The sequence below is a fragment of the Falco punctatus genome (assembly GCF_963210335.1).
Source record: "Falco punctatus genome assembly, chromosome: 7".
Classification (NCBI taxonomy): Eukaryota; Metazoa; Chordata; class Aves; order Falconiformes; family Falconidae; genus Falco; species Falco punctatus.
Genome location: NC_137587.1, coordinates 48,941,505 through 48,959,683, shown reverse-complemented (window position 1 = coordinate 48,959,683; position 18,179 = coordinate 48,941,505). Strand labels below are relative to the sequence as shown.

The window sequence follows — 18,179 nt, the reverse complement described above, 5'->3', positions numbered from 1 at the left end:
GGAGCTGGCTACTCTGGGATGTTCCTATCTGGGCAGGGGATGTGGACCATGCAGGAGTTGTGCATGCTGCAAGCCAGCCTTCTGATTCCTACCTCAGCTGTGGGATTTCCAGAGGCACTTTCACAGAAATATGAAAACTGTCCATTTTGTCCATGCGTCCAGTGCCAGAAACTGTTGTCTGTTTGGCATGTGTGTGGAAAGCAAATAGCAGAAGAACCTGGTGAGTTCTAATCACTGCTATGCTAATAGATAACCTCCTGCCCTCACCAGTTCAAAGAGTCCATTTTACAAGATCTGCATGCTGGTTGCTCCCTACGCACTTCCGCGTACCATCTGCAGCCGCTGTGTGCCATGGTGCATGGCAATGCCCGTATGCATCTTCTGCTGCAGTGTGGGACTAGCTCCCCTCCTGTGATCCCCCAGCCTGGGAAACTGAGATGCTTCAGCATGACCCAGCTTGTATCAAGTCTTTGCCACGGGCTTGTGTGTCAGCCCTGCACACTGTCCCTGCTTAAGGGAAAGTTTTACGTTTTGCACCACTTGATTTCCCAAAGCATTGTCACTGGCCATTTCTGAAGCAGGAATGCTTTCATGGTTGTTTCCCTTTGCAGTTAGTAGTCATTTCTCCTAGCCTGATCTAAGGACATGTCCTTAGCTGCAGCCAGGCTTGTCCTGAACGCAAAGTGAAACCTCTTGGTGGGCTGGGGAAACCTTGGCTGAAATGGGACACAACAGGCTGCCCCGGCTCCATATCTCCATGCCTCTCCTGTTCCCTTCCATCCTGTCGGAGCCCGCTGTGGACTCAGCCTCCAACAAGAGCGTGGTGGTGAAGGCTGTGGCAAACATTCCTGCTTACACACTGGTCCAGGGTTGCTCTCCAGCATCAACTTTAAAAAATCATTAATGAAAGCCAACAGGAGAGAAGACAAGGTGGTAACCTGTGGTCCAGGAAGCCCCCAGGACAGACACTGCTGCCAGAGCTGCGAGTGTTCTTACCCACAGGGGTCCCCCAGAAAGACCCCAGGAGAGCAGACGTTGTCCATGGAACACTGAAAGACACCAGGCAGCTGCTGGGTGTGCTGTCAGCCCCATGGCACCCTTTCAATACCTTGGATGGGGTCTACATGGTGCCAGACTGCTGCAAACAGTCAGTCGCAGTGTACAGCATCTTGTATGTGCGGTGATGACACCTTTACCAGCTGCCCAAGACAGACAGTGATAGGGCAGAATTTTGTCTTCATCCAAAAAGCCTAGTTTAAATTAAAAGGATGGGAACTGAATACAGAAACAGCCCAACAGTTGGAATCAGGACCAGGAATGGTGGCTGGAGACAATCAGTCCCTTCTTTTCCAATTGCAGGGAACAGCATCACATGATCTTGCCCATAGGTCAGTCAGGCCCTGATCAAAGTCTAGTTAGATTTCTCCAGTCTGCAAATCATCCTGAGGGATCCTTCCAAGATGTCCATCAGACATTTCTATTTGTTGCCTGCTCATGACATTTCTTTTTTGCTGATACTACCTCATAACACAGGTAAGTTTTTTCACCCCAGATGTTTTTCTTACTAGCATACCTGTAGAGAGTGTCATACCTGCTCTCATTCAGCTGGTTTCCCTTACTCCCTCCACTCTGCTTGTATTTATTCCTTTCCATCTTCTTCTCCCCCCTAACTCCTCTTTCTTCACTGTGTTAGTCAGAGTATTGCACACCAGGGCAAAATTTGTGTGGTGTCACTGCGACCACAGTTACGGCTCTGTGGAAGGGTTTGCGTGGGCTGTGATTGCCTGTCACTCTGTATCCTTTAACTCATCACTGGCATTTGTTTTCTATGACATCTATTACGTTACATATTCATGTCTCAGGAAATCATAAGGACTCTGCCCTGGGATGCCAGGCTCAGTCACTTGTGGCAAGCAAACACATTATACTGTCCCAGGGCAAGAGGAACCACAACCATGCCCGTGTCCTAGAACCACCTGTGCAGCAATGTGTTTGGGGGATTGACAGCAATGAAGACGCTTTTCCTCCATAGCACGTGCAGTATCAGCCTTCCTTGTCAGTGAAAATGTGTCCAACTGTTACCTGTCAGCAAAGATACAGTACAAATGGACTGGGTATGCTGGGAAATTGAAGTAAGGAGCTACCTTCAGTCCCTTTATCACAATATCAGCTGTCTGCTGCCACCTCCCTTGAAATCAGCACCTGTCACTCTTGGTTCTGCCTGCGGGAAGCGAGCAACAATCTGTGTCCCCAAAACCTGACCGAAGTAAGAGGAATAAAAGGGAAACTGCGTCTTTACCTTAGTGATGAGTACAAGTTTCAAAATATTCAGAAAATGTGGTTAGATCAAGTGGATGAACAACATGAGAATGTGGAAATGATTCCCAGTGACCTCACTGATGTGTCCCCAACACTGCCATCTCGCTGGAAGTGGCACTTCGAGCAAGAACTGTTTCAGCAAAACCATAGCTATAGCTTACTGGTACTAGGCATGAGTAACTCCCTTACCTGTACTGGTGAAGATTGAAACCAAGAGGTCAAAACACAGTTTACATTTTTTTTGAAGAATGTCAGCAATTATATGGTGAAAGAAAAGCAGAAAAGAAGTTACCAGAACAGGGAGAAAGCTGAGAAGACACAGGGACAGGCACTCATGAATTCATCCTGCCCTTTTCCTCACAACTCTGGCAGCTCTGAGGGGTCTGTTGGCTGCTGAGTGGGGGTCTTCAGGGTGCCCTGCCACTGTGGGGTGTGGCGTCCCAGTGCCGTGGGGCTGCGCCAGCCCCTGTCCCACAGCCACAGCTCTGTGCAGGGCCCTCCCTGGAAAGGGCAGCACTGTGCCCCTCGCTGCACCCAGGGACGAGCTCAGGCACTGTGCTCAAGGCACGCGTCAGGATGCCAACTGCAGCTGCTGTCCATGAGTTAAGACACGTCCCCATGCACCGGTTCAGCACTGGAGGCAAGTGGTAGTGATGAGGACAACAGGGAATGGTTTTAAACTAAAAGAGGGTAGATTTAGATTAGATATTAGGAAAAAAATATTTACCGTGAGGGTGGTGAGGCACTGGCAGAGGTTGCCCAGAACAGCTGTGGGTGCCCCATCCCTGGGAGTGTCCAAGGCCAGGCTGGATGGGGCTTGGAGGAACATGGGCTAGTGAAAGGCACCCTTGCCCATGGCAGGGGGGTTGAGGCTAGATGATCTCTAAGGTCCCTTCCAACCCAAACCATTCTGTGATTCTATGATTCTGTGAAGCACTGGTTGTCAGTCCAGAGCTGGCAGGAGCAGAAAGCCCAGCCATGTATTCCCGTGCCACACCGCTGGTGCTGACCAGAGCCCTGTCCTGGAGGTGCACCCCCTTTTTCCATCCTACTAACAGCCACTCTCTGGTGTCTGCTTTTCCAGACAGTTCCTGCCAGTTCTTGTGTACCATGAATGCAGTGAGAAGTTAGGGGGTCAGTTAGAGCCTCCAGAAGGAGCACACAAGGGGTTGTCACTCCCCATTAGTCTGCCGGAGCAGAACCTGTCCGAGCACCTCTGTACCCATGGTAAATGCATGCTGCCTAGGAGAAACCGCACCAGACACTCCAGCAAAGGGCAAGCTGCCTTCAGAGACACCAAGGTGAGGGCTCAGGCGTCATCCTTCTCAGTGTACAGCAGCACATTTTAGGAGAGGTGGCACTGACCTTCCCAACAGCACAAACAAGAAGCCACAAACAGATGAGAAGGTGCTTTCCTTGGAGGAGTCCCACCATATGGCTGCAGCTCCACCTGCATTATTGTGGGCTTAGGGTCCAGGGTGAGAGCTCTTGGCTCTCAGTGTCTCTGGGGACTGCAAAGGGACCTGCACAGACAAAGGCAGATGAGTGCACCCTCCAGTTCCCACCCTGCCCAAACACACTGGGAGGTTTGAGGCCAGTGGGAAAAAGTTTTTATCTTTGAATTGTAGGCCAACTTTTGAGTTACCAAGTTTTCCAGTAATTTTCTTCTATAAATTATCTTATATACTCAAGATCTGAGGTGGACTGGTTCAGGGTTGACACAAGCCATTGGATGAGACTCATCAAACAGGCTCCTAAAAGAGACCTTACCTGACTGCCAGACAGTAAAAAATGTGTGAGATAAGGAGGACGTCAACATGCTGCTGTCATCTCTCTTGATGCAGACATTTCACTGTTGATTAATGACATGGCAACCACTTTTTCCAGTTATATTGGAAATAATGTAGTTCTTTGGAATTATTTCAGGTTGCAATATTCACTGCCACATCTGTGCTCATGCTTCTGAATGGCAGTAATTACACAGCTCTTAAACATTCATTCTCTTCTAAGTGGTCTAATATTCATCTTCGTTATTTAGGAGTATTCATCCCTAAAAATTGTCTGACCTTTATAGTCCTAAAACCCTACTGAATTTTAAAATACATGGAATCCAATCTGTGTCTGGGCTGATGTCCTGTCACTGTCTCAGAGGACAAATGTGGTGGCAGTAGGTAATTCACTGCTGGAACTGAACCTTTTCTGAACTTTAGCTAGATAAACAGGTTTTTGTGTCCAGTATTTTCTGCCCAGCCTCTGGAAAAGTCGGGGGAGAGATGGGACTTGTGTGGTCCCATACAACCTCGCCAGCTGCTGACCGAGCAGCTTGGGGTGGGTGTGGGGAGAAACCTTCCCACCATGGGCAGCAGCACAGGGAGGAAAGCTTGTGAGATCTCTGTCCATGGAGGTTTTTGAGACACCACATGGAAAAGTCCTGAGCATCTTGGTCTGAGCCCAGGGCTGGCTCCACTGTGAGAAGAGGTTGGGACAGAGACACACACACACACCCTGCCGGGGTCCTGTCCCACCTGGGCAATTCTGCATTTCTGTGATTCAGTGCAGGACCAAGGGGATGGGCTTGGCCAAAGGTGACAGCTATACTGGTTGGGTTCACTTTACTTCCCAGAGAACAGTCGTGCCCTGGCCAAGGTGGTGTGGTGCTCTGTGCTGACTGGGACCAGTGGGGCTGGAAGGTTACACAAATACCTGCAGAGGACAGCATGGCACTGGCTTTGGGGAATGGCAATCCCCACTGCTTCCACCACTCTGTCCACACAAGTTATTTCAATGTTTTGGATTGCAATTTTGTGGTCTTCTTGAATGGGCAAGAATAGCACTAATGGTTTTCTCACATCATCTTGTCATTGTGTTTGGCGATGCCACCACTTGGTAGCACTTTGAGGTGACCAGCCTGCACCCACAACTTACTCAGAGTTAGCATGAGTCAGAGTAAAACCTGTAAATTAGACCTGATGCATCATGGGCCTCTTTTGCAGGACCTTTGGAAAGGGATTTTTAAGACAAAGGACAGCAGAAGCCTTTGCCAGCAGCAGCATGATGGCCACCATGGGGCACGGGCCTGGCATGGGGCTGGGACACCCTCCCAGACTTAGGGAATTTCTTGGAAGTCCTTCCCTCTCTTTCTGAGGTCCTGCCCAGGTAGAGTGTGAGTTGGGTCTGTATCAGCAGTGAAAGGAATGCAGCATCACCAGCAGCACCTGCAGCAGCAGGGCTCTTCCCCTCGCATTGCTGTTTGTTTGCCTTTTGTGGCCCTCCTGCTTCCCCACTGCCCGGGAAGCGCGTGCTATGCTGAAGTTATCTCCAGAATACCAGACGTGTGCTTTTTTTTTCTCCAGGGGTTTCACACTGACCCTGCCCTGTCCCAGCCCATGAGCAGTGCCTGCTGCAGCTAGAGAGATGAGGACAGACACCAGCTGTCCCAGTGCCAGCCTGCAGAGCAGCCCACTAGCGACCTGGTGTAAAAGTGGCCCAGCTGGGGCTGGGGAGGGATGAGGGGTGGAGAGGAGAGGCTGCATTTGATTTTCTCTGTGAAACAGCCGGGAGCAGCACTGGGGTGAACCTACAGAGGCTTCCCAGGAGCAGCTTCATGCACATGAGAGAGGTTTGTCTGCTTTGCTGGGATGAAAGGGCAAGTTGTACAGAGGAAGAGACACCATCCCAGAGCATGTCGTGGACAGCCTCTCCCTCAGGGGGAGGTGGTAAGGGCTCTGCGCAAGTGCTGCCTGTGCTGGAAGAAGGAAGGCATCCCCACAGCCCGAGGGTGCTCTGACTTGTGCCATGCTGCATGGGCAGGCAGGAAAGCAGGCACAGCTCAGTGTTGGCACTTCAGATGGCTCTGTGGGAACAGCTTCTTTCCAGATGCTGTGTAACCCCTCCAAGCCCAGCTGTGGCTAGCACAGCTGTTACAAGTCCTGCTTGCATGGAAGTCCAGGAACTGCCTCTGTAACAGGGTATTGCTTGGGGGAGGCAGTCCTGCTCTCTCTTGCCAGCAGCTTCTTACTTCCCTGTGTCTCAGTGCTAGCAGAGCCCTGACCCTGTGGGTGCTGGGGGGCTGTGTCCTGGCTTAGGGGGCCCCTGGCACATCAGTGACTCCTCATGCCACCCTGTGAAGCTGAGCCCTTCTAAGAGGTGCAGGGCTGAGAGCTCGGCCAAAGGCAGTGTTCAAAGGCTGCTCTGCTGTCAATAGCTTAGGTTTTCTATACAGAAATTCACAACATTTCTGGATTTTTGGGTGTTAATAGATTGCAGGAAGCTGAAGATCAATGACTGTGTGGTTTCTTGCATGGGCATTGGGGCTCCTGGCTCTGTTAAGTGGCAGTTTCAGGTACTTCACAGGAAAACTACGCTCTGCAAGAGTAATAGCTGTCTGAGCTTTACCCTCATACTAGGTGGGCTTAGTTCCCTTGTTTGATGAAATGGTCTAAGGCTGTTGAGCTGCTGTTTCTAGGTGGTATGCTGTTCTAGAAATGCAGGAATCACGGTACCTACTGCCTTTCCTGGCCAAGCAAACTCATCCTACTTAGTTTTTGTTTCCTCGGCTGTTAAACAGGGGAGTGAAGGACTGTTCTCCTGAGACTTTGTTGTTGATTATTTTTTTTTTTTTACTTTCTCTGATCTCTTACTGCTTTTGTGTTCAGGAGGTTGTGGAGGGTGCCAGGGGGTCTGCGTGCACTGGGGTCACTGAGATGGTGTGAGAAGGGGCCCAGCCTGGCAAGCACATCTCTGGACACTGGCCTGGAGGGATCAGCTCCTGGGTCAGGTTGCTTGTCTCGTGCCCTGAATGCTGGCTGCACCTAACTGTAACCACAAAACCAAGCACAGACTGTGGCTTGCTTCTGGGAAGTGTTTTGGCCCCCAGGATGGGCTGCCCACATGGCTGGTCTGGGTGCACAGTGCTCTGTGCTTACAGCCGACGTGCTCCCCCCCTGAAACCTGCAGCCCTCTCAGCCCCTTTAGAGGAAAGGTCTCTTCCCCTACAAGTACATTTGTTGTGCAGGTCACTGACACCAGAGGAAATTTAAAATGTGTGTCTAGCATTTTTGTCAGGCTGAAACTGGTTAAAACACGTGGGTGGAAGGCAAACACTCAGAGAAACATTTATTTTGTAATTACATTAAAAAACACTCTTGAAAGAAAAAAACCAAACCCAACTAGTTGTAGCTTTCTCAGAAGGCGTCTTCCTTTATAAAAATCTAACCTGGGATTTAGATTGACCCGATGGTCCTCGCACAGCAGTTCATAAAATACATTCAAAAATGTACAGGAGGGCAGGCAGCTGGAGGAAACCTGTGGTGACACCCTTTGGGTGCTCTCAGCTTGGTGCTCAGATGCTCCACAGTGCCTTGCAAGTGACATGCTGTGAAGCTTCTGAAGTCATTAAATAGTGAATATACCTGACACCACAATTAGAGTCATCTCTGGTGAAAAACTGCACTATAATGCGCAACTGTGAAGACAGCTATTTTGGAATACACTGCATCATAGTTCCTGTTACTTGCACTGGGTAAACTTTTGTCTGTAGCTATGCTGAATAACAGTGCTGCTTTTTAAACAGGGTTGAAATATATTTGTGTATTTTTGCTGATGTAGTAGATAAATGTAAGTGCACAAGTATCTTTTCTGTCCCTCTTGCTCCCTAATGTTAAATGAGCAAATAACAAGCCTAGCTTGTACGTGAAGATGCAGGTTATACTTCAAAGTGATACAGCAGGGTACCTTTTTGACAGGCTACAGTAAACCGAACATAAAAAATCCCTGCAATATAGAATTGCTGAAGCTGTGTTTCTGTTTCTTATTTGGAAATGGAGGCAGCATTATAATTGTGCACTGGCTTCGCCTGAGGGACACGGGTACGCTGGCCCAGTGTGCTCCAGCTCTGTACAGGTGTGAGCGCCTGCCCTGTTGTCTGGGTTCCCAGTGGTGCTGGGTGTGAGGTCCCATTCCCCTCTCCCCAACATGTCAGCAATTAGGCAAAACTGCTGTCTAACGGCACTGTAGAACAACACATTACTGAATGCTTTAGATGTAGGAAATGGGAATTCTACTAATAAATGACAGATTAAATGCAGCAGTCTGAGGGGATGCAGATAGTGCTGCACCAGCAAAGGTTCAGGACTAGCCCCTCGGTCCATGCTGCCTGCTATAAAAACTGGGACTTTGGCTCACAATGTTGTCAGAGGAGTCTGTGTGGAGAAATCTGCTGGGTTTTTTGAACATTCAGGTGCTACGTTCAAACTATGTTTGCTGGTGTTGAACATAGCACCTGGATCTGCTGGGTGGGCACAGCCTCAGCACATCGCTGGTGGGCTGTGGCAGAGGACGTGCCTGTGGCTGGAGCGCTATGATAGTTAATACCAGCTCTGCGTGTATCCCTGTGTGACCTGAATAGTGCAGAGAGGAGGAGGGAAGGGTAGGCAGTGTACCATAGGGGATGTCCCCGTTCATCACTGGTTGAAGCTGGTGGCAAAGGTTGTGTTCCTGTTGCTGTAGTTCATGGCAGACCATCAGTATCTTCCCAGCCCTCACTGGTCAGGGATCTGAAATGTAGATGCTAAAATAAGATCTAAACCGTGATGCAGATGAAGAGGAGAGGCTTTTCTGCAGTGAGGGCACACTGGTTTTGATGCAGTTCAGCTGTGGGGTGGTACCTGCTAGCTTCATCCCTAAATGCCTCAGAATGCAAGGAAACACTGTGATTTTTGTGACACTGAAAGGAGAGCCTGGTGAATTGAAACATTCAGAAATAAGCTCACAGGAGAATGGGATTACCTCACTGCCGTTGTGTAGGATCAGGGCGAAGCATGGATCTGGAGGGAAGGCTGCTGTGTGGTGCAACCAGGTGCCAGGAAAAGTACAGCTGGGTCTGCTCATGTTGGGTGAGAGCTCCTGATGTTAAACTGCTTCCACTACCTATTTACATTCAAAATGACCGCATAAATGCAGATATAGGTGAATTTTTTCTTCCTAGCTTAACAAAATCATGTCACCTTTTGAAATGAAGATAAATGTATTTTTATTCCATTCTTACATCTAAAATACAAGCTGGGTCTCCCAAACATGCATGCTGCTTCTGCTTATGAACTAATTGCTGCGAAAGCATTAGTACAAACTACCAGTAGCACTGGTATATGAGGAAGGGTGTGTGACCCAGGAGGAGGGAACATCTGGTGATGTGGCTCATTTCTCTAGCTCTGTGAAACTGTATTTCCATAGCTGAGACCAAGGTCCTGGGTGCTGGGCAAGCAGGAACTGAGCCCAGGGGCTCTCACCCCATGGCTTTCAGTTGGTGCATGGCCAACTGCTCAAGGCAGAGCTCTCAACACACTCTTCATCACTGGAAGCCCCTCGGCTGCTAGAAGTTGAAGCAAAGCCTGCGTTTGATCATGAGTACTTTTAAATGTTTTTTTCTCCATTAGGACTTTTGCCTCCTCTCAGATGGATGGGCACTCTCATGCTGGGGTTTTCTGACCCCGGCTGCTGAGTGTGACCATGGGAGCACCTCCTAGTGCTGGGCTGTTGGGGCTCTGCACCCTGCAGGGGCTGAGCAGGAACTTCTGTGCTTGCTGTGCTTGGAACAGTCGTGAGCAAAAGATGCACATGTGTTCAGGGACTCGTATGCAGATCCCACCCATGTGCTCAGCATGCAACAAGGTCTCCGGTTTGGCCAGGCTGCCAGGAATCAGGCTGAAGGAAACAGCAACAGCAAGTGTGCATATGGACATCACCTCTCCAGGGGTGCAGCAGCTGACTTGACGGTTTGTATAGACACACTGGCTCTGATATTTCCTTTCCTCTGCTCACACGGTAGCAAACCCCTGAATCTCTGTTGGGCCAGGCAGATGCAGCCAGGTCCCCTTGGACTACCGTTGGCCCTGGCGCACTCTCTGCATCTTATTCACTTGTGATGCGTAAGTTGCAGGCTTTGTTCTGCTGTGCTCCTTCTGTGCTTGCTCCATGAAATCCCATCCAGCTGCTAAAAATATTTTCTACCTTCACCCCTTTAAATAAACAACAGCAGAAGCTGCTGTTACATGGTGGTAGATGGAGTTTATGAAATGCTCTCTCGGCTTAACATTTGCATGGTGCAGAGCAAACACTGCAGTTCTTGCTCTTCAAGGGGACATGTGAGTTCAGAGCTGGGGCAGGCTTTTGCTTCTGCACCTCTGCCAGGGAAGGGCTCATGCAGCATCTTGCCAGCCAGTGCTGCAAAGGGCTATGTTAGGGTCGTTTCCCACTCGGTGTTACCCATATCATGCTCTGATAAGTGTCATGATGAACGACGATCAGCGGGAGGCTGGAGGAATGCACCCTGGGGAGATGGTAGGAAAGGCTCTGGCCACTTGCCCCGTCTTCTCAGCTTGAGGGGAGAGGCAGCTTCAGCCTGAAGGCTGTGTGGGAGCTAGCAGAGGGGTTGCCTTGTACAGCCCATCCCAGCGGTGACTGGCAAGGACCTGTCCTGCCTGGTGACCCGTGCTGCTCATGCTGGCAGCACAGCTGGCAGCGGCTCTGCAGCTCCAAACTGCATGCTGCTTTACCCCCCCACAGTGTGTATCCCAACAGTTCCTTGTGATGAGGAAAGTATCCGAGAGTGAACATTGTCCAAAACACCCTGCGGGTCCAAGCAGGATAAGATGGTGCAGCAGAGACTTGCAGAAGGTGCACAGAGGGTTGTGTGTGCATGTTTAGATAAAGGGTTCTCACCCATCTTTCCCTTGTTCCTTCTGACTCTGTCTTGCTGCTGTAATGCAAACTTATTCTAAAGATGCTCAACGTTCAGCCTCTGAACAGAAATGAAATGCCCGTTTTGAAGCTTTTCAGAATACAGTTCCTGCCTTCCTGTTCCATTTTGCTTTTTCAGCCAATACCTGGTGCAATTCAGAGATTAACTGGTTTCCTACTAAGGCATTAAGTACTTGCCTTTGTCTCCACACCACCAAGATGACCTGTGTTGACTGATGTCAAGCAGAGCTCAATTGCTCTGGGTTCCCGCTGCCTGCCTGTAGCCCTGCCTCGCTGGGAGCAGATGTGCCCGCATGATGTGCAGGGTGGGGAGCAGGAGTGCTGGCATTTCCTCCCCTGGCAGCACCAAATCAGCCTCTAGCCCCATTCGGCACACGTAACCCTCCAGCAGACCCAACTCTCAGCCTGGAGAGAGGCAGCAGGAGATGGGGAGGGCTATTTTTATGTCTCGCCTGCCTGTCGTGATGGCACGGATGCTGGTGCGGAAGGAGTGTTCATGCGGCTCAGCCCACGCAGAGGTATTTTTGTGCCTGAGGAACGTGTAGGTTTTGTTGCCGCTGCGTTCCTGGAGCGCCAACAGGCACGGCTGGCAAAACACAGCCCCCTGCTCATGGGGTGAGGGCTTAGTCTGGGGTTTGCCTTCCCGGCTTCTGGCAGGACCTGGGTTGGCAGTGCCTGCTGGGTGCTTCGCTGACTGCCCTCACTGCATGCAGCAGTCTGTATCCCAGTTTCATACCCAGGGTTGTGTGGGCAATCGCAGGCAGGGCTGGCTGGAGATGGACGTTTCTGTATCCTGTCCCCAAAAGAATGAACGTCACCCCAGCCTAGAGCTGCCACAAGCAAGAGTGGGCACAAAGCCCTTGGCCATGAGCCAGACTGGGCACCAGCTTTGCTCAGGTAGAGAAGAGGAAGATCTGATTTCAGAGTCATAGAATGCTTTAGGTTGGAAGGGACCTTAAAGATCACCTAGTCCAAGCCCCCTGCCATGGGCAGGGACACCTTCCATTAGATCAGGTTACTCCAAGCTCCATCCAACCTGGCCTTGTTTAAGTGTTCACTGCCAGGGATGGGGCATTTCTGGGAGTTGTTTGCTGTTGCTGGTGAAGACAGCCTGCATTTTGAGCTGAGAGCAAGAGGGCTTTGGCTGACCCCGGTGTGCCTGTGATCCAGACAACGAGGCTACAGACCTAAAGAAACCAGCGCAAAGAGCAGAGTTAAGGAGAGCTTCAGGGGCTGCATTGCACGGTCTGAGGTGACAAGGGTGTGCAGCACCGCTGGACGCAGAGTTGCTGCAAGGTCTCTGCACAGCAGCAGGAAGGAACAGATGATGGAGGCTTCAGTTCTGCAAGACAGGCAGGCTTACCTCTGCTCCCCAGGGGAGCGCAGGGACTTATACTTGGGCTGCAGGTCCCTCTGTGGCTCCGGCTGTACGAGGAGGTGGGTGGGCTGGGGAGGTCCAGGGACAACATGAGTAGCAGTCTATGACAGGCAGTCTCTCAGGAAAGAGCAGGTGATTTAATATTTGGATTAAATATAAAGCAAACATTTTGGGACTGAGAGCTAGCAAATGTGCTAGTAGTCTCCAAGTGTGTTTTAAGGAAAAAAGGGGGTGGTGATTGAAAGAGGAAAAGAATAATCTGCCCAGTGTCTGCAGTGGATGGGGAAACACAATTGTGGGTTTGCAGAGCAGGGGGCTCAGAGGACAGAATTGTGAGCTGCCCAAGGTGGTGGGGCTGGGGGCCTGGGGCATCTCGCTTGGAGGACCGTCAGGTCTTCAAGAAAGCCTTCTTCCAGGGCACATACATCTGCCAGGAATGGCACGGGTCCTGCTTGGGCAGGGGGCTCATGGGGGGCTCTGAGGCCATTTCCTGCTATTCTGTCATAGTGTGATAAGAAAATGTACTTCCTTCTAAACAGAAATCTTCAAATTTTGAAAGGAAACCAAATGAACTGAAGGACTCTTGCTCCTCTATTCATAACCTATTGCATTTGCCTCTGCTGCTTTTAAGTAGCTGTTTTGCCCACCATGCAAAACGAGGAGCAAGACAGTGGATGAAGCCTCTTGTCCCACTGTGCCACCTGCAAAGTTTCCTTGAGGTGGATCTAGGGGAAAAGTCTTAAATCACACTAGCAATCCATTTTGAAGGAATGTATGGAAAGGGAAAGCTGCTAAGAGAGTGGTCGTTTGTTCTTCAGAAGATGCAGTCGCTTATGGAGCAGTAAAACAGGAGACCCCAACTGCCCAATGACCCTGTGACTGAACATGTTCAGTTGGATGTGATGATTTCAAAGGTCTTTTCCAGCCTAAATGATTCTACGATTCTGTGTACTGGGCATACACTATCCTTTGGTTAAAAAGGCTTTCTTTTGTCACGTTTCACTATTCCAGCTACAATATGTCACCTTGGGCTGGTTTGGAAGACGCTGACAGTGACTACAAGCACAAGGAAACCACTGCAGCACAAAGACTGGGCACAATTGTTGGGGTCCTTTTTTAAATATAATTAAACCGTACTGTCCGGACAGTGAGTGCCTGTGCTGCTCTGCTGTTGAACTCTGTGAGAATAACCGTGGTCACCAGGAGGCTGGCTTCCAACTCGTGTGACTTCTGCAGGCTGAAGGTTTCTTGGCTCTGGGGTTTATTCCTCCGGACAGAAGAGCTTCCTCTGGCACAGCAGACCTGCACTGGACTGCGCCAGGTGGCAGCGCCACGTTTGGGGACTCACTGCTGCTCCGGTTGTTCTTCCTGCTTGGTGTTGATGTCAATAAGAACTGTGGAGCAAAATTAGGTGTCGTTAATAGGCTCTTGTGAAGATCTTATCAAAAGGCATTTGCAATTCTTCAGGCATTTCCCTTCTGCTTTATATAAAGTGTATTTGTGGCATGAAACAGTGGTCAGTGACTGTCACTTACTATAAAATACTTATTACCACTCACAGCAGCACTGGACAGTGAGAAGCTGAGTGCATGAAGAAGGTGGTGAATAGCGAGTGGGTGCTCAATCATCATGGTTTTCTTTCACTCAACAGATTTCACAATGAAGTTGCCTAGGATTTCTATTTTAACAAGCTCCTATCCTCCCTCCCCTTAGCCAGTTTTTTAAGAAGAAACCCAGATAGCTCCTCGTGTCTCCAGCCTTTGGGAAGTGCAGTCCAGCTCTGGTAGCAACCGGAGTTGCCCTGGCTGGGCACCCTCAGCCCCAGGATCCATGCTGTTGGTGCCTTCTGTCTACCCAGCATGCACCGCTCAGGTGGCGGGAATGGAGGGGTCTTTTTGAAACCCCCCCCCCCACCCCCTGTGATTCCTCAAACAAAATAAAAATAAATAAAAAATGAATGTCATTTAGAAAAAGAACTGGACGGAATTGATCAAGGTTTGTAGAGAGTTGTGTGTTGGTAATTTTATTTTTTTTAATATGAAGGAGCTAGGGATGGAGTAAGAAAGGGTTTTATCTGTTAGATTCCATCCTTGCATAGTGAAATAGTAAAATCCAGTCCACCTCTGACCCATGCATTCCAGTTTCCAAGCACGTTCTGATGCTATAACGGAGGGAAAAAAAGAAAGGGGAAAAAAAAAAAAAAGAGGAGGGGACTCTGCAACACTGTAGTAGTATGTTTTTACATTAAATCTTCATTACCTTTCTTCCACTGGGGGTGTGGGATACCACTTTGGTTGCCTGCTGCTGAGCAGCTAGGTGCTTTGGAGCGTAGCAAAGCACTGACACCTGATGGTCTGGCAGCATCCAACAGCAGAATGGAGGGCTGCGAAGGGGGTGTCTCAGTTCCACCCCCATTGCCCTGCTGCAGTCCAGCCAAGGCGCCTCAGTGGGTGTCACCGGTGAGGACAAGGCCCAGTCGTGACAGATTGCTTCCTTGGAGCATGGTCCCAAGCAGATGCTTCTGGCAGTCATGGCACTTCACCAGGAAGGTGACGGGGAGAGCTCCCACCCTCCAACCCCCACCTCTGAGCATTGACTGCTGCTCCTTGGCTGAAGCTGAAGGCTGTGTGGCCCATGCCGTGCCAAAAACCTGTGGACCAAGGGCCAGGTTTCTCACTGGGGTCCCTTCTTACTAACAGCTGCCACTAGATAAGCTACTGTTCATGCTGTGGCTGTTCATATCAAACCTCTTCACCTTCTACGCCAGCTGCAATCTGTGTTTGAAGCAATAAGCCGGACAGGACAGGAGGAACTGGTGTTTCTTTCTGCTCTTCCAGATTACCTCTATGGCGAGTGTAACTATGTGATGTGAAAAAACTGTCGTCTTTAACAGCTCTCTTTTTCATCTCATCTTCTCTTTTCTTTTTCTCCTCCCAAAAAAAGTTGTTCGGTTTTTCCTATTTGCTATATCTTCCACTGCTTTAAATTTATCTTTGCATTATTCATCTTCACATCCTATTCAGAATCAATGAGGGAGTTAAAAATGGGAGATTTACATGAGAAGCAGTTTGTGTATTTTAACAAGGGTACTTGGAGCCTTCCCCTGACAGTGGTCCAGTTATTTCAAAAGTGGGATAACCAGCTCATTTGCTATTGTTTTTGTTTTCTTTATATATATATATATATATATATATATATATATATATAAACCTGCTTTTTTCCAGTCCATATGCTGGCTGGAACATCTTCTATTGTCTTACGGTTCTCACTGTTGTTCTCTCTGTTACCAAAGTCATTGCAAATACTTTTTTCCCATCAAAATGTGTTAAGGAAATAAATCACTACTAAAATGCTTTTTCATGTGTTCTCTTTTGCCTTCAGTGGCTTCGCTAAGCTAAAGTGAGACGTTCCCCCAGCACCTCTTCTGGTAATAGGAGACTCAGACTTGGCAAAGATGGTGATGGATGGGAGAGACAAAACACTCCGGGTGTTGAATTTGTCACCTGTACTCTTAGTGTCACAGGCAGTCTCTGCAGACCCCTAACGTGGGAACCAGAGTGCTGGTGAGTGGACATTTGTCAGCAGCGAGCCCTGGGCAGGAGCTGGTGCTTCTGGAGGAGCAGGAGTGCGGTGAGCATCCGTCCCCAGCACTGGATCGGGCGGGAGGGGGGACCTGCAGGCAGATGTGTGTGGGGACAGAGAGCAGTCAAAACCAAACAGCTGGCACTAGAAGGAAGACGCAATTGCTCTTGCCTGGTTATGTTAAACAATTACCCACATGTGCCTCAGCAGGGAATTACATGGTAACTTACATGTGCTCCTGACTTGTTTCCAGCACCGTCATGATCTCCAAGTCCAGCCTGTGTGGAGATGAGCTGACTTTCCACTAGATGCTCTTTATTGCTTTTGGGGAAGGTACCAGCTTACTTCTAGCAAAGGGAACAAGCAAGGTCACTCCACTGCGGGACCTGTTATGCTGCACAGGCTCATTTTTTCCAGCTGTATTCGAGTCCAAGACATAAATCTTGTGCTGTGAGTTGCAGCATGGCCCGGAGTCAGGCCAGCTGAGCACAAGGAGAGCTGTTGCTGTGGGCCCTGGATTGCAGTACCACATGAAAGACACTGTCTGGCTGCTCTTGGCTGGGCTGGGGCAGTCGTCAGGATTATTGACTGGTCTGAGACCTCACATGAGGTTGAATCAAAGATTTTTCCAGGCTGGAGACAGGTTGTGATGGATTAGTTTAATATTTTACTTTTAGTTCTGTTCAGAAACTTTTGACAGTCATGCTGTTTATTACAGATATTTTGTTGCAAAATACTAAAAATGCTGCATCCCTGACTGTTTACGAGTAAATGTGGACTACAAATATTTCCTGACCTTGGAAGGGTGAAAAAAACCCACAGGCAGACAAATGCATGCATGTGATGTTTAAGAAAGTCATAAATCCAAGCTGGAATGAAAAGTAATTTAGTCATCCCTTTGGAGTTATTTTCCATAAGAAAATACATACTGAATATCAAATATACATCCAGTTGTTTTGATATCAATGGTACTAGACAGTATGAATTTCTTAAAAGACAAAATTTAAATTTATACCCTCAGTCTGAATTTGCTGGTAGCTCAGAGCCAAGCTCATAGCTGGAGCTGAGGTCTGAGCGGGTTCCTCCGGGCAGCTCTGAAGGCTTTGCTTCAGATGCAACAAGCTGGTTTGCATGGAGTATGTTCTTTGAAACACCGCTGCCAAAATAGCTGGGCCAAAACTATGAGCACATTGCTTTCAAATGGTTTCTAAATCAAAGAAAATTCTTAATTAGTCCGACAGTTACCTTAGATGTAAGATAAAACATTGTGGCGTGAAGCACGCTGAAGTCCTGTTTACTCATCTAGCAACACCTGGCTGATTATTTGAATTATTATACACTATTAATGGTGAATAAATCCCAGAGGGCAGGATGCTGGCTGATGCCTGTCACACTGCCAAGCTGGAGATTTCCTTGTTCTCCCATGCTGTCCAAGCCCCCCCGCTGCCACCATGTGTGTCAGAGGGTTGTGTTCCTCCCAGGACCAGGAGCAGGGGGCCAGTGCCTGGAGCCTCAGACTGGCTGTGCCTGCACGCGGTGGAGCTGCCACTCGTACCTGCTGTGGGGCCAATTCTGGAAAGCAGAGCCAGTGGGGAGGTGGGAAGTGTCCGCCCTCGGCTTGGCAGCACCCCCTGGCTTACTTCTCCCTTTCCAGCAAAACTGGGAGGGAGGTGGTATGCACAGCTCTGGGCTGGCTGGTACCTCCAGCCATTGCCCGCTGGGTACCGCCTCCTTCCCCAAGCATCTTTCCCGAGTATTTTATAATGGCTTGGCTTTCCTTGATGATATACCTCACCGAATTCACTTACCGATATCTCATTAATTTTAACTTTGCTATTGCTGAAAAGTGCTGTGGGCTCCGTGCCAAGCACAAGCCCTGCATCGGCCTTGTGTGGTGCAAGGTGGCATCAGCCTGTTTGCACTGGGGCAGCGGCTGCCCGGGAGCTGGGTGCCTGTTGCCTGAGTTTGTTTTGGCTGTAGTTTAACTGGCTTTTTATTAATTACTTGCTAGTGCTAACAAGGAGCTCTGCTGGTTGGTATGAGCCATCTGTGACCCCACAATTAATAGAAATGGAGAAGCATGGGTGCAGGAGGTTGCCAGCAGCCCAGGGTCCCTGTGCGTCCCGGTGGGAGCACAGACCCA

At 49.4% G+C, this 18,179-nt stretch overlaps 1 long non-coding RNA gene across 1 annotated transcript in view; it reads right to left on the bottom strand.

Moving 5' to 3' along the window:
- The window catches only part of LOC308067645, a 415,830-nt gene that overhangs the window by 145,280 nt on the left and 252,371 nt on the right, over window positions 1–18,179 (bottom strand). The window lies entirely within an intron of this gene.